The sequence below is a fragment of the Oncorhynchus kisutch genome, linkage group LG28, assembly GCF_002021735.2.
Source record: "Oncorhynchus kisutch isolate 150728-3 linkage group LG28, Okis_V2, whole genome shotgun sequence".
NCBI lineage: Eukaryota > Metazoa > Chordata > Actinopteri > Salmoniformes > Salmonidae > Oncorhynchus > Oncorhynchus kisutch.
This window is the reverse complement of record NC_034201.2, coordinates 21,723,216-21,739,247: the sequence shown is the minus strand read 5'-3', so window position 1 is coordinate 21,739,247 and position 16,032 is coordinate 21,723,216. Positions and strand designations below refer to the sequence as shown.

At 43.4% G+C, this 16,032-nt stretch overlaps 1 pseudogene; it reads left to right on the top strand.

The window, feature by feature from the left end:
• The window catches only part of LOC109873444 (mediator of RNA polymerase II transcription subunit 13-like), a 138,071-nt pseudogene that overhangs the window by 77,823 nt on the left and 44,216 nt on the right, over window positions 1-16,032 (top strand).

The following is a 16,032-nucleotide window of genomic DNA, read 5'->3' as shown; positions in this document are numbered from 1 at the left end:
ATTGCGGACAGTCTGAGCACTGATGGAGGGATTGTGTGTTCCTGGTGTAACTCGACAATTGTTGTTGCCATCCTGTACCTGTCCCGCAGGTGTGATGTTCGGATGTACTTATCCTGTGCAGGTGTTATTACACGTGGTCTGCCACTGCGAGGACGATCAGCTGTCTGTCCTGTCTCCCTGTAGCGCTGTCTTAGGCGTCTTACAGTACGGACATTGCAGTATATTGCCCTGGCCACATCTGCAGTCCTCATGCCTAAGGCACGTTCACGCAGATGAGCAGGGGCCTTGGGCATCTTTCTTTTGGTGTTTTTCCAGAGTCCGCGGAAAGGCCTCTTTAGTGTCCTACGTTTTCATAAGTGTGACCTTAGTTGCCTACCGTCCGTAAGCTGTTAGTGTCTTAACGACCGTACCACAGGTGCATGTTCAAACAGTGTTTAAGATCTGTGAAGTTATTTGGATTTTTATGAATTATCTTTGAAAGACAGGGTAATGAAAAAGGGACGTTTCTTTTTTTGCTGAGTTTAGATAGATAGATACTGTAATTAGATAGCACAGCTTTCCACTTTGTCTGTCTCTCTTCAGTCACTAGTATGTGTCAGTAGATGTATGCTATATCAGGGTTTGGAAAGTATATCAGATAGTGGACCAGACCTTCTGCTTTTTTCCCAACATACCAACCTGCCAATACTTTGTATGGGACTTGAGGTGGCAGACTGGAAGATATGCTGCTCTATGTGTTTGGTGCCATTATGCACAGGCAAATGGATCAATGGGTTTAATGTGGAGTCAATTGTCCTCTGGTCATCAAATTATCTTCAATTAAAGATGGCGTTTAATGCTCTGTGGTGGGACCACTGATGTGTCCAGTACATTATGTCAGAGCACTGCCATTCTATGAATGGGTGGTTGTTGTGTATTTGACATCAGTACAAACAAACCCGCAGAATTCCCAGGGTGTGTGTGCCGGTATGTGTTCTCGCCATGAGCTATGTGTCTGTTTTAGCAGACCGAGCGTAGCGGCAGAGAGGGGCTGACGTCTGCTAGTCCCCCGCCCTCCTACACCTCCCTTCTTCTACTCCCTCACTCCCTCCCTCCTCTCATCTCTGAAAGGCTTGGTTTAGTGTGCGGCAGAGCACTCCAGCATTTTCAAGATATGACCTCATAAAACAGCGCAGCGTGAATGTGATGAACTCTCAGCACCTTTGACTGATCTGAGCATATTTACCATGTCTTCAGGGAGATGGAGACAGAAAGAGAGAAGGGGACGGAGGGAGGGTTGTGTATTATGGAGTGGGCAGCATAGAACATCAGAGGTGTGTATGATTCAGTCAGTCTTGTCACACTGTCTGTTTGTTTCCCATTGTAGTCTCTGAGGAAACTGGATGTTCACTCAATTGTCTGGTGAGGTCACCATCCACTCACTAGCTACTATGGCCCCTCCATTTAATCTCAGCGTGGTGGGAATATGAATATAGATTGACTACCCTTCTCCTTAAAATGTCCTGACCTTGAGTGGCTTGCATTTAGCTGGCCAGCACTGTGTGTGTTCCAGATGTTCTCTCTCTGTGAGACTGCCTTCTCTCCCCCTTCTCCCACCCTCCCTCCATCCAGCCAGCCCCTGTTAGTTTCAAGTTTTGATGCCACGTGCACAAATACAGTGAAATGCCTTTCTTGCAAACTCAAAACCCAATAATCAATAATAATGTAATACAAAAAAAAACAAAAAGAAATATATGAAGAACACAACTAAGTAAGCATTCTAAATACAGACTGATGGAGAAAGATTCAGTATGTATAGGGGTAAGGTGACTAGGCAATAGGATATAAGATAAACAGAGTAGCAGCAGCTTGTATGTGAGTGGGTGTAGAGTCAGTATAAATGTATGTGCATTATGTGTGAGTGAGCAGATAATGGAGTGAGTGTGTAGGGCCCCTTGAGTGTGCATAGAGACAGTGCAAAGATAAAAGGTCAATAAGGGGATACAACGTTAACTCGGATAGTTTGTGTAGCTATTTTCTTAGCTATTTATCAGTCTTATTGCTTGGGGATAGAAGCTGTTCAAGAGCCTGTTGGTGCCAGACTTGATCCACCGGTACTGCTTGACGTGCGGAAGCGGAGAGAATAGTTTTTAACGATTTTCCAGGCCTTCTTACCACTACGCCTGATAAAGATGTCCTGGATGGCAGGGAGCTCGGCCCCAGTGGTGTACAGCGTTTTCCGTACCACCCTCTGTAGCGCCATGCGATCGAGGGCGGTGCTATTACCATACCAGTTAGTGATGCAGACAGTCAAAATGCTGTCAATGGTACAGCTGTTTAACTTTTTTCAACATCCTGAGGGGGAAGAGGCGCTGTCGCACCTTCTTCACTACTGTGCGCGTTTGTTTGGACCATTTGAAGTATTTTGTGATTTGGAAACTGAGGAACTTGAAGCTCTCGTCCTGCTCCATTTGGCCACGTCAATGTGGATGGAGGCGTGCTTGTCCCCCGTTTCTTGTATTCAACGATCAGCTCCTTGATCTTACTGACATTTAGGGAGAGGTTGTTGTTCTGGCACCACACTGCCAGGTCACTGACCTCCCTGTAGGCTGACTTAACGTCGCCGGTGATCAGTCCACGCAGTCGTGGGTGAACAGGGAGTACAGGAGGGGACTAAGTACATACCCCTGTGGAGCCCCTGTGTTTAGGGTCAGTGTGGCGGAGGGGATGTTGCTTACCCTCATCACCTAGGGTCGGCCCATCAGGAAGCATCACTGCACAGCTATTTTCAGTTCTCTCCAGAGATATTCGATCGTGTTCAAGTCCGGGCTCTGACTGGGCCTCTCAAGGACATTCAGAGACTTGTCTCGAAGCCACTCCTGCATTGTTTTTGCTGTGTGCTTAGAGTTGTTGTCCTACTGGAAGGTGAACCTTAGCCCCAGTCTGAGGTCCTGAGTGCTCTGGAGCAGGTTTCCATCAAGGATCTCTCTGTACTTTGCTCCGTTCATCTTTCCCTCGATCCTGAATGGTCTCCCAGTCCCTGCAGCTGTAAAACATCCCCACAGCATGATGCTGCCACCAACATGCTTGGTGCCAGGGATGGTGCCAGATTTCCTCCAGACTTGACGCTTGGCATTCAGGCCAAAGAGTTCAGTATTGGTTTCATCAGACCATAGAATCTTGTTTCTCATGCTCTGCGAGACATTTTGGCAAACTCATCCTTTTGGCAAACTCCAAGCAGGCTGTCATGTGCCTTTTACTGAGGAGTGACTTCCGTCTGGCAATGGTTGGTGGAGTGCTGCAGAGATGGTTGTCCTTCTGGAAGGTTCTCCCATCTCCACAGATGAACTCTGGAGCTCTGTCAGTCTGACCATCGGTTTCTTGGCCATCTCCCTGACGAAGGCCCTTCTCCCCTGACTGCTCAGTTTGGACGGGCGTTCAGCTCTAGGAAAAGTCTTGGTGGTTCCAAACGTCTTCCATTTAAGAATGATGGAGGCCCCTGTGTTCTTGGGGACCTTCAATGCTGCAGAAATGTTTTGGTACCCTTCCCCAGATCTGTGCTTCAATACAATCCTGTCTCGGATCTCTACGGACAATTCCTTCGACCTCATGGCTTGGATTTTACTCTGACATGCACTTTCAACTGTGGAACCTTATATAGACAGGTGTGTGCCTTTCCAAAGCATGTCCAATCAATTGAATGTACCACAGGTAGATTTCAATCAAGTTGTAGAAACATCTCAAGAATGATCAATGGAAACAGGATGTACCTGAGCTCAATTTCGAGTCTGGATAGGATTTGGATATATTTCATTTTTTCATTTTTAATACCTTTGCAAAAAAATTATTAAAATATTTTTCTCTGTCTCATTATGGGGTATTGTGTGTAGATTGATGATGAAAATGTATAATTTAATCAATTTTAGAATAAGGCTTTAATGTAACAAAACATGGAAAAAGTCAAGGGCTCTTAATACTTCCGAATGCATTGCATATACAGTATATGCAGTTGAAGTCGGAAGTTTACATACACTTAGGTTGGAGTCATTAAAACTCATTTTTGAACCACTCCACAAGTTTCTTGGTAACAAACTATAGTTTTGGCAAGTTGGTTAGGACATCTACTTTGTGCATAACACAAGTCATTTTTCCCATAATTGTTTACAGACAGATAATTTCACTTATAATTCACTGTATCACAATTCCATTTGGTCAGAAGTTTACATACACTAAGTTGACTGCCTTTAAACAGCTTGGAATGTTCCAGAAAATGATGTCATGGCTCTAGAAGCTTCTGATAGGCTACATAATTTGAGTCAATTGGAGGTGTACCTGTGGATGTATTTCATGGCCTACCTTCAAACTCAGTGCCTCTTTGCTTGACATCATGGTCAATTCAAAAGAAATCAGCTAAGACCTCAGATTTTTTTTTAGACCTCCACAAGTCTGGTTCATTCTTGGGAGACATTTCCAAACACCTGAAGATACCACATTCATCTGTACAAACAATAGTACCCAAGTATTAACACCATGGGACTACATCAGTCGTCATAGCGCTCAGGAAGGAGATGCATTCTGTCTCTTAGAGATGAACGTACTTTGATGAGAAAAGTGTAAATCAATCCCAGAACTACAGCAAAGGACCCTGTGAAGATGCTGGGTCAGGTACAAAAGTATCTATATCCACATTAAAACGAGTCTTATATCAACATAACCTGAAAGGCCACTCAGCAAGGAAGAAGCCACTGCTCCAAAACCGCTATAAGAAAGCCAGGCTATGGTTTGCCACTGCACATGGGGACAACGATCATCCTTTTTGGAGAAATGTCCTCTGGTCTGATGAAACAAAAATAGAACTGTTTGGCCATAATGACCATTGTTGTGTTTGGAGGGAAAAGGGGGAGGCTTGCAAGCCGAAGAACTCCATCCCAACCTTGAAGCACGGGGGTGGCAACATCATGTTGTGGTGGTGCTTTGCTGCAGGAGGGACTGCTACACTTCCCAAAATAGATGGCATCATGAGGGAGGAAAATGATGTGGATATTTTGAAGCAACATCTCAAGACATCAGTCAGAAAGTTAAAGTTTGGTCGCAAATGGGTCTTCCAAATGGACAATGACCCCAAGCATACTTCCAAAGTTGTAGCAAAATGGCTTAAGGACAACAAAGTCAAGGTATTGGAGTAGCCATCACAAAGCCCTGTCCTCATACCTATAGCTTATGTGTTGGCAGAACTGAAAAAGCGTGTACGAGCAAAGAGGCCTACAAACCTCATTTACTCATTTACACCAGCTCTGTCAGGAGGAATGGGCCAAAATTCACCCAAAACATTTGGGAAGCTTGTGGAAGGCTACCCAAAACATTTGACCCAAGTTAAACCATTTAAAAGCAATGCTACCAAATACTAATTGAGTGCATGTAAACTTCTGACCCACTGGAAATGTGATGAAAGACATAAAAGCTGAAATAAATCCTTCTCTCAACTATTATTCTGACATTTCACATTCTTAAAATAAAGTGGTGATCCTAACTGACCTAAAACAGGGAATCTTTACTAGGATTAAATGTCAGGAATTGTGAAACCTTGAGTTTAAATGTATTTGGCTAAGGTGTATGTAAACTTCCAACTTCAACTGTATCTTTTATCTTTCTGCCAAGAGATTACTCCCCCCCCCCTCTGCTACCTATAAGCATTTTGTCCCTCCTCCTTTCTTCTCCCCTCTGCTCCCCGTACACATGCATGTTTTTCTGAAGGAAGAGCAGCATCACAACTTTATTCATTTGCCCAATTTCTCTCATTCACTTTTGCTTGTAAATGTCCCCACTACTAGCTCTGCTTGTATAACCTTTTAAGCTGTCTCTGCAATTAGTTTAGGTTAGTTTTCGCTTGTTAGCATTTAGCTGTGTGATTTCGCTATTAGTTTGTGCAAATTTTGTTAGCATTCTGGTAATAGAGGCCTAATGGGATTTTCTTGTGTTTTTAGCACCCCCTTGTGTGCAATGCTGTTAATTCCGCAAATCCCTTGATGAGAGAAGGACGGTATGATGATATGAAAATATGGATACCACCCAAGCCTAGTATACACCCTTATATTATACTAGGGAAATTGTGTTTCCATAGCTAGGGCTGACTATAGCTAGGTTTCCATACAATTGTCGACAGATTTTTATGCAGATATTATAAAATCGGCATAATCCGATAATTTTGACCTTTATTTAACTAGACATCAGCTCCAGATACAGTGCAGGTATAACCTACAATACATGATGAGATTATTATGGACAAAAGCACCTGATCATTTTTTGTCAAACGGCAGCCAAGCATCACCAGAATAAGACCCTCAAAATGTATTAGAACGTAGCATCAAGCTCGTCACCACCTTGTGAAGTTCATCATAACTTATTTAATATGTAACTAAGTAAACTGCATGCTTTGCCAAGTCGTAGAGGGAGGACCACGCAACATGTCATCCCGTGACTCAAAGCCAAGGCTTTCGACTCTGTCAATCACCATATTCTTATCGGCAGACTCAGTAGCCTCGGTTTTTCGGATGACTGCCTTGCCTGGTTCACCAATTACTTTGCAGACAGAGTTCAGTGTGTCAAATCGGAGGGCATGCTGTTCGGTCCTCTGGCAGTCTCTATGGGGGTGCCACAGGGTTCAATCCTCGGGCCGACTCTTTTCTCTGTGTATATCAATGATGTTGCTCTTGCTGCGGGCGATTCCCTGATCCACCTCTACGCAGACGACACCATTCTATATACTTCCGGCCCGTCCTTGGACACTGTGCTATCTAACCTCCAAACGAGCTTCAATGCCATACAGCACTCCTTCCGTGGCCTCCAACTGCTCTTAAATGCTAGTAAAACCAAATGCATGCTTTTCAACCGTTCGCTGCCTGCACCCGCACGCCTGACCAGCATCACCACCCTAGATGGTTCCGACCTTGAATATGTGGACATCTATAAGTACCTAGGTGTCTGGCTAGACTGTAAACTCTCCTTCCAGACTCATATCAAACACCTCCAATCGAAAATCAAATCAAGAGTCGGCTTTCTATTCCGCAACAAAGCCTCCTTCACTCACGCCGCCAAACTTACCCTAGTAAAACTAACACTCTACCAACACTCTACTCAGCAAACTGGATGCAGTTTATCACAGTGCCATCCGTTTTGTCACCAAAGCACCTTATACCACCCACCACTGCGACCTGTATGCTCTAGTCGGCTGGCCCTCGCTACATATTCGTCGCCAGACCCACTGGCTCCAGGTCATCTACAAGTCCATGCTAGGTAAAACTCCGCCTTATCTCAGTTCACTGGTCACGATGGCAACACCCATCCGTAGCACGCGCTCCAGCAGGTGCATCTCACTGATCATCCCTAAAGCCAACACCTCATTTGGCTGCCTTTCGTTCCAGTTCTCTGCTGCCTGTGACTGGAACGAATTGCAAAAATCGCTGAAGTTGGAGACTTTTATCTCCCTCACCAACTTCAAACATCAGCTATCTGAGCAGCTAACCGATCGCTGCAGCTGTACATAGTCTATTGGTAAATAGCCCACCCTTTTCACCTACCTCATCCCCATACTGTTTTTATTTATTTACTTTTCTGCTCTTCTGCACACCAATATCTCTACCTGTACATGACCATCTGATCATTTATCACTCCAGTGTTAATCTGCAAAATTGTAATTATTCACCTACCTCCTCATGCCTTTTGCACACAATGTATATAGACTCCCCCTTTTTTTCTACTGTGTTATTGACTTGTTAATTGTTTACTCCATGTGTAACTCTGTGTTGTCTGTTCACACTGCTATGCTTTATCTTGGCCAGGTCGCAGTTGCAAATGAGAACTTGTTCTCAACTAGCCTACCTGGTTAAATAAAGGTGAAAAAAAAATATATATAATGGTTATTCTATAAATATTTGCGCATTAAAGTGTTTCCACCGACATTTATCGCATAATTAATTTTACCGGCACAAAAAGATCCAACCTTGTCTAGTGTATTTTATTTTGACGATCTTTGGAAAGTTTACAGACAAATGTTCTGTTTATATGAGGCCTGTCATATACTTTACTCGCATAAAACAGTTGGATGGTATCTTGGTTACTGAGGACTTGTAAAAAGTAGAATCAACAACCTCTGCAACAAAGACTGTTGCTTTGTGAGAATGTGTTAAAGTTCACAGTTAGACATTGTTTTGTCAATGTCAGCTGAAAAGTACCAGTGACCTGGCATTGTCCTCAAGACAGAGCAGGTCAGAGCAGTGAGACACGGGTGCCGGTCCATGTAGATGGAAACAGAAAAGTCTGAGCCTTTTGGGTAAAACAGTGGGGTAAATTCTGTATGGAAATATGCACCAATATGAACACTGGATGGCTGAAGGAATGGGGGTGATGGGTGGAAGGAGAATGAATGAAAGGATGGTGTTACAGAAATGTACATAATTTTACCTTTATTTAACTAGGCAAGTCAGTTAAGAACAAATTCTTATTTACAATGACGGCCTAGGAACAGTGGGTTAACAGCCTGTTCAGGGGCAGAACAACAGATGTGTACCTTGTCAGCTCAGGGGTTTGAACTGCAACCATTCCGGTTACTAGTCCAACACTCTAACCACTAGGCTACCCTGCCGCCCCAGGCTGGATGGATGCAGTATGATGGGGATGGGGATTTATTCTGAAGTAACACAGCTTCTGTACTGAGACTGGCTGTGTGTATTTCTTTTTCTCTCTACCTCTCTCTCCCTCTCTCCCTCCAGTCATCCTAAGTCCGTTTGGTCTGAACGGGACTCTGACGGGTCAGTCATTCAAGCTGTCAGACCCTCCCACCCAGAAACTGATAGAGGAGTGGAACCAGTTCTATCCCATAAGCCCCAGCTCTAAAGACAAGGACAAAAATGACTCTCCATCGGAGGACAAGATGGAGTACATGGACTGGGAGGATGACTCGCTGGCCGCTGTAGAGGTCCTCGTTGGTAAGACCTCTCTCTCGCCAACACAGACCTCTTGACTTTTTCCACATTTTGTTATGTTACAGCCTTATTCTAAAATGCATAAATCGTTTTTTTTTGCCCCCAATATTCTACACACAATGCTCCATAATGACGAAGCGAAAACAGGTTTTTAAACATTTTAACAAATGTATAATTAAAAAAAAAACTTATTTACATAAGTATTCAGACTCGAAATTGAGCCCAGGTGCATCCTGTTTCCATTTATCATCCCTGAGATGTTTCTACAACTTGATTGGAGTCCACCTGTGGTACATTCAATTGATTGGACATTATTTGGAAAGGGACACACCTGTCTATTTAAGGTCCCACAGTTGACAGTGTATGTCAGAGCAAAAACCAAGCCATGAGGTCGAAGGAACTGTCCGTAGAGATCCGAGACAGGATTGGGTCGATTTCACAGATCTGGGGAAGGGTACCAAAAATGGTCTGCAGCATTGAAGGTCCCCAATAACACAGTGGCCTCCATCACCAGCGGCTCCCGTGGCGGGCCTGGCGCAGTGCGCGCTAACCAAGGTTGCCAGGTGCACAGTGTTTCCTCCGACACATTGGTGCGGCTGGCTTCCGGGTTGGATACGCGCTGTGTTAAGAAGCAGTGCGGCTTGGTTGGGTTGTGTATCGGAGGACACATGACTTTCAACCTTCGTCTCTCCCGAGCCTGTACGGGAGTTGTAGCGATGAGACAAGATAGTAGCTACTGAAACAATTGGATACCACGAAATTGGGGCGAAAAACGGGGTAAAAATGTCAAATATATTTTTTTTTAAGTCTGTAATTGCTGCCAAAGATGCTTCAAATAAGAACTGAGTGAAGGGTCTGAATACTTATGTAAATGTGATGTTTAAATATGTAGTTTTTTTTACACATTTCCCAAAAAATCTAAGACAGTTTTTGCTTTATCATTATGGGGTATTGTGTGTAGATTAATGAGGGGGGGGGAATGATTTAATTCATTTTGGAATAAGGCTGTAATGTAACAAAATGTGGAAAAAGTCAAGGGGTCTGAATACTACCGAATGCACTGTATATGAAATGGGGAAAAGGGACGGGGGTTCCATTCCTGCACGGATCACATACACATACTTAACTGCTAATAATGAGTGGGTGTTTGTCTCTACCTCCAGGTGGTGTGAGGATGGTGTACCCAGCCTGCCTGGTGCTGGTGCCCCAGTCTGACATCCCGGCCGTGGTCCCCCAGGGGTCCTCGCACTGCACCGCCATCTATTCTGGTGGCCACCAAGTGCCTGCATCCCAACGAGACCCTGCCATCTCCTCAGTCACCCTCACGCCCCCAACCTCACCCGAGGATGCCCATACAGGTACAATGAGTACGTGGATAGAAACATGTCAATCTATATTTAAGTCTGTCTGTATTATATTATTATAGATTAGGCCAGTGGTCACCAATCGTCGGTCGACAGCGATTGACTGGTTGACCTCCAAAGCATTTCATTCGATCGGCAAACATTCTTGAAAAAAACAACAATAAAGCTGCGTTCCTCTTTTTATTAGTCTCTTGCTGTTGGTTGTAGGTGCACCCGATTCAGCTGCCCTGCGCGCCGGGTAATCGAATGGTTCCGATTTTGAACCATTTCATGTGTCTGAAGGTACTAACTCTACCTTCCTGGCGGGCCCGGGGAGCAAATCCAGTGCACTATAGGCTTACCGCTGGGCAATCGGATGGCACAGATTACCATGTCAGCAGTATCGTAGCAGGCGTAAAAGAAAGCTACAGCAAAGTTGATACTGAATGTTTTGAAACCTTTTACAGTGCCTTTGCAAAAGTATTCATCCACCTTGGTGTTTTTCCTATTTTGTTACATTACAACCTGTAATTTAAATAGATTTTTATTATGATTTAATATAATGGACATACACAAAATAGTCCAAATTGGTGAAGTGAAATGAAAATAATAACTTATTTAAATATATTTTAAAAATGCAAAGTGGTACTGTATGTGAAGGGCATATGCACCATATGAAAAGTGGTGCGCGCTATGAATCCCCTAAATAAGATCTGGTGCAACCAATTACAGCTTTTTGGCCATCAAGGAAAATGCTATTTCTGCCGCAAACCCAACACTCATCACCCCGAGAGCACCATCTCCACAGTGAAGCATGGTGGTGGCAGCATCATGCTATGGGGATGTTTTTTATCAGCAGGGACTGGGACACTGGTCAGAATTGAAGGAATGATGGATGGCGCTAAATACAGGGAAATTCTTGGGGGAAACCTGTTTCAGTCTTCTAGAGATTGAGACTGGTACGGAGGTTCACCTTCCAAAAATACAATGACCCTAAGCATACTGCTAAAGCAACACTCGAGTGGTTTAAGGGGTATATTTAAATATTTAAATGTCTTGGAATTTAAAGATTGCTGTACACCAGCGGAACCCATCCAACTTGAAGGAGCTGGAGCAGTTTTGCCTTGAAGAATGGGCAAAAATCCCAGTGGCTAGATGTGGCAAACTTATAGAGACATACCCCAAGAGACTTGCAGCTGTAATTGCTGCAAAAGGTGGCTCTACAAAGTATTGACTTTGGGAGGGTGAATAGTTATGCACCCTCAAGTTTTCAGTTTTTTTGTCTTATTTCTTGTTTGTTTCCCAATAAAGATTTTGCATCTTCAAAGTGGTAGTCATGTTGTGTAAATCAAATGATACAAACCCCCCCAAAATCTATTTTAATTCCAAGTTGTAAGGCAACAAAATAGGAAAAATGCCAATGGGGGGAATACTTTCGTAAGCCACTGTAAAACCATGACTAGAGAGAGACTAACAACAAATACAGCAAAGAGCTGCTGTTTTTATGACTGAGTTCATGTTTCAGTTCTTACCCAGCACTGTCAACACTTTTTATTCAACACTTTTATAAGCCATAAATTTACACATCCTTCCTACTTCCACTCGCACTACAACCAGCACTGCAGCTGTAATGAAAGAGTAGGAAAATGTATCAATAGGCTTGCGTTGTTATTGCTAGCGGCTTTAAAAAAAAAAATTATATAGAGGAATATTTCACTTTCTCTGTCCATAGGAGTAACAACATGAATTTGTGCATGAGGCAGAAATAATGCTGTGTGACTTGAGTTTCGCCATCAGCTGGAAGACGGTGTCCCCTTTTTGGTCAGTGTCAACGAAGGAAAGGGACAGCGGAGGGGCGTAGCGAGGCGGACCCTCAGTCTCTCCGCTGAGACTGAACATCAGATGCAGGCACCATCAGCCCAGTAAAATAAAAAGCAAGCTGTGCCTCAGAAGTAATACAACAACTGATCTATTTCCAGTGTGATCATATAGCCTACCTCAAATTTTGAAATATAGATATTTTTGAAATATCCGACTACAAAGCATTGGCAGGGCAATTCAAGCAAGTGATAATAGGTGATAATAGGGACCTATAGCCTACTGCACACACCTAATTGCTACTGTACTTTTTTAAATAGGTTAATGTAGCATAGGCCTACTTTTTTAAATAGGTTAATGTAGCATAGGCCTACTTTTTTAAATAGGTTAATGTAGCATAGGCCTACTTTTTTAAATAGGTTAATGTAGCATAGGCCTACTTTTTTAAATAGGTTCATGTAGCATAGGCCTACTTTTTTAAATAGGTTAATGTAGCATAGGCCTACTTTTTTAAATAGGTTAATGTAGCATAGGCCTACTTTTTTAAATAGGTTAATGTAGCATAGGCCTACTTTTTTAAAATCACGTATATAAAAAAATCTGAGTGGTAGATCCCGGCTTGTATGTTGACTCAGAAAGTGATCTTGACCCCAAAAAAGTTGTTGACTACTGGATAAGGTAAATATGACATATCATATTTCATAAATCATATAGTAATAGAATATATATGATAAAAATGTGTCTGGAGAGTTGCTGTGACACATGTCCCTCATACATGGGCGCCTGACTTTGTCTGAAAGTGGGGGTGAAAAATATATACAGTGGGGCAAAAAAGTTTTTAGTTTATTTTGCTGGTCGGAACAGTGGCACGAAACGAGGAAAAAAAAGAATGCTTATTTTCAGAACAACTGGCCTTGTGGTTAGTGCCTGACCTGAGTTTGGAAGGCCGAGCCAGACAAAAGACTGTAAGAATGGGACCTGATACATCTCTGCTTGGTACTCAGCATTAAGGAGAATAGACTGGGGTTAAGGCCCTGCGATAGACTAGCATCCTGTCCATGGGGTGTACTTGTACATCAAGCTGCCTCACTACAGAAACAGGAGATAGGCTCCTGCCTTATGAGCGGTTCTGGCTCACACAAGGAAAGGCTCTGGCAAGGCTACTTACAGTACATACTTACTCAGAACGAAAAGATTGGAATGTCATTTTAGTACCAACCCCTGCTACATTGTAACTGCGAAGCAGCCACGATGCACTCGCATATCAGGCTTAGCCAGGACTGTTACTTTTGAAACTGAATGAAAACATTTTAACGATGTGATTTAACTGACTGACGTTGGGGAAATAGATGGCAAAAATGCAGAATGGTGTTGAATGCCTGTGAAAAGCTTGTGGATAATTTATCTCACAAAAATGTAATCATGTAATAATATTAGGCGCACTGATTATTTCTCAGTATCTACTTTGCTAGCTTCTCATTGACAGCCCGCGAGCTACCGGACATGCAGTTTCTCATGAGAATCCCAATTGCATACTACTCGTGTCCTCTCTCTCCTCGTTTGCTTTTCAAATCCCATTGGATGAAAAAGCCAGAGGTCCCTCTGACCTTCTCCAATGAGTTTTGAGAAGGAGGCGAGGAGAGAGGGCACAAGCAACTGAGATTCTCCCAGAGACTGAGGTACCTCAAAGCCTAATCAGACATGCCCGTGATCATCATGGTTCTTACAGGCAAAGTCAAATGACAACATTTGCTCGTGGTGCATGCTGCTCAAATGATATGTAACAACACCCTGAGTGTATCGGACATTAAACAACGATACAAATGTAACAACAAAATCAACAAAATAGACAAAAAGACCAGTGGTGCAACTAGTGCTTTCTGATTGCTCTGTTCCAAAACACTGGAGAGACACAGCGAAGCAAAACTTTAGAGAGCAAAACCATTCATCTTCCGAACGACGGGGGGAGGGGGTGCAAACTGCAGTCTTTTAATTCATGATATAGTGTATAAAGTCTATTTTAATACAGACTAGCTCAAAACATTACTAATCATCGAAAATTGCTCAATGGATCAGGATACTTTTGTGGTAACAAAAATAAATTGGGGTGCAAAAACATGTTTGCAGCACCTCTATTTTGAAAGTGGGGATGCAGCTTCTCCATTTGCTCTATTGCTCAGGTGCCTTTACCCCCATATTGTGACCAATGGTCAAGAGGTGTGTTGTCAAAGCTGGTAATTGTAGGACAATAAACATTGCCACTTGCGGCTTCATGAGCCGATTCATAACCTCTCCCTCCCATCCCTCCCTCCCCCAGTGGACTCCCAGTCGGCTCTGAAGTGGGTGAAGATGTCGTCGGCTGTGGACGGCTTCAGTGTGGACAGCACCAGTCACCACGAGTTGAAGATCCCTCGCAGGCTAGCCAGCCAGGTGGTGGAGAGGGTCTGGCAGGAGTGCAATATCAACAGAGCTCAGAACAAGTACGTCTGTCTCTGCTACTGTCTCAGCACACACACACTCTCAACCAAAGCCCTAGAAGAAGTAGAATTGCTATAGGCGTGTGAGCTGCACGATATGGGCAAAATAGGTATTTACAATTTTTTTTACAGAATATCGCGATTTCGATTTGACTTGCGATATAGATCAAAACGGCTAGAGGGGGCACCGGGATGTTATTGGGTGAAATGTTGGAATCATAGAAATTCAATGATTTATATTAAGAAGCAAAGTGGAAAGCAGCATCGTTCTTGTTTGGAACAATCTGTTGACTGCATTTGACCTAACAGAACAGCATGCAAACGTATAGTGAATCTTGAGAAGGAACTGTGCTGCTTGACTGGCAGAAGGCGGTGCTTGGTGTGTGTGCGAAGCAGCTGCAAGAGGAGAGAGGGAGAGAGATAACAAATGGAGTAAACTAACACGACTGAATGGCATTTAAAAGAGTTGCATGGGATATGGAGCTCTTGCATTATGGATATTGTACATGTCAATAATGCGATTTCGATCTGAATTCAATTAATTGTGCAGCCCTAACAGGCATACACAAACACATGGTCACACACACTGTCAACAAACACATGCTCACACACAGCTCAAAAGAAACCTCACACACATACCATAGACACATTCACCGAAGCCTAGAGAGAATATGCAGGATCTACCACAGCGCACACACACACACACACACGCGCGCACAATCAACGTTGCCTAACACGTTTGTCAAATAACAGGCACACGCCTTCACAATGACGCTTCATTTACCAAGTTGATATTTTAGAGAAGTATAGTAAGAAACACAATGGACAAATGGTTAATGTTTTGAGTCAATGGTTGTGTGTTGTGTTGTCCAGGCGTAAGTTCTCAGCGACAGCCAACGGTACCTGTGAGGAGGAGCTGATGGAGAAAGTAGGGGCCTGGGACTTTGTAGAATCAACACACAGGTCAAACTGCAACTGCTCCAGGTAAATGATGCATACTCTGTTTATTTGTTTGTTTATTTGCGCTCCACTTGTCTAGGGCCTGTACCCTAAGCCCTCTGTAAGGGGATATATTTCTAGTTTATTGTGTAGACACAAGCTTGCCTTTTAAGGAAGTCTTACTCATTGGAAGTCTTACTCAGCAAAACAACATTCGATACGTCAGTCTACAATCTGAGATGTCTTTTAATCTCAATGCATATGACATTCATCTCAATTTGTCTGTTAAGTAACAACCCTGTCAGGGTTCAATAGTAGTGCACAATGTAGGGAATTGGATGTGATTTAGGACCCAGTGGGAATGACCCAGGGGCCACTCCGACCTCTAGAAGGCTTGTGTAGGGAGATAGCTGGTCTAAAAATGGAGAGTGTCTGTAGACCCTAATGTTGACAAATTATCTGCTGCGTCTAGAGTGTGGATGTGAGGTTGACTGT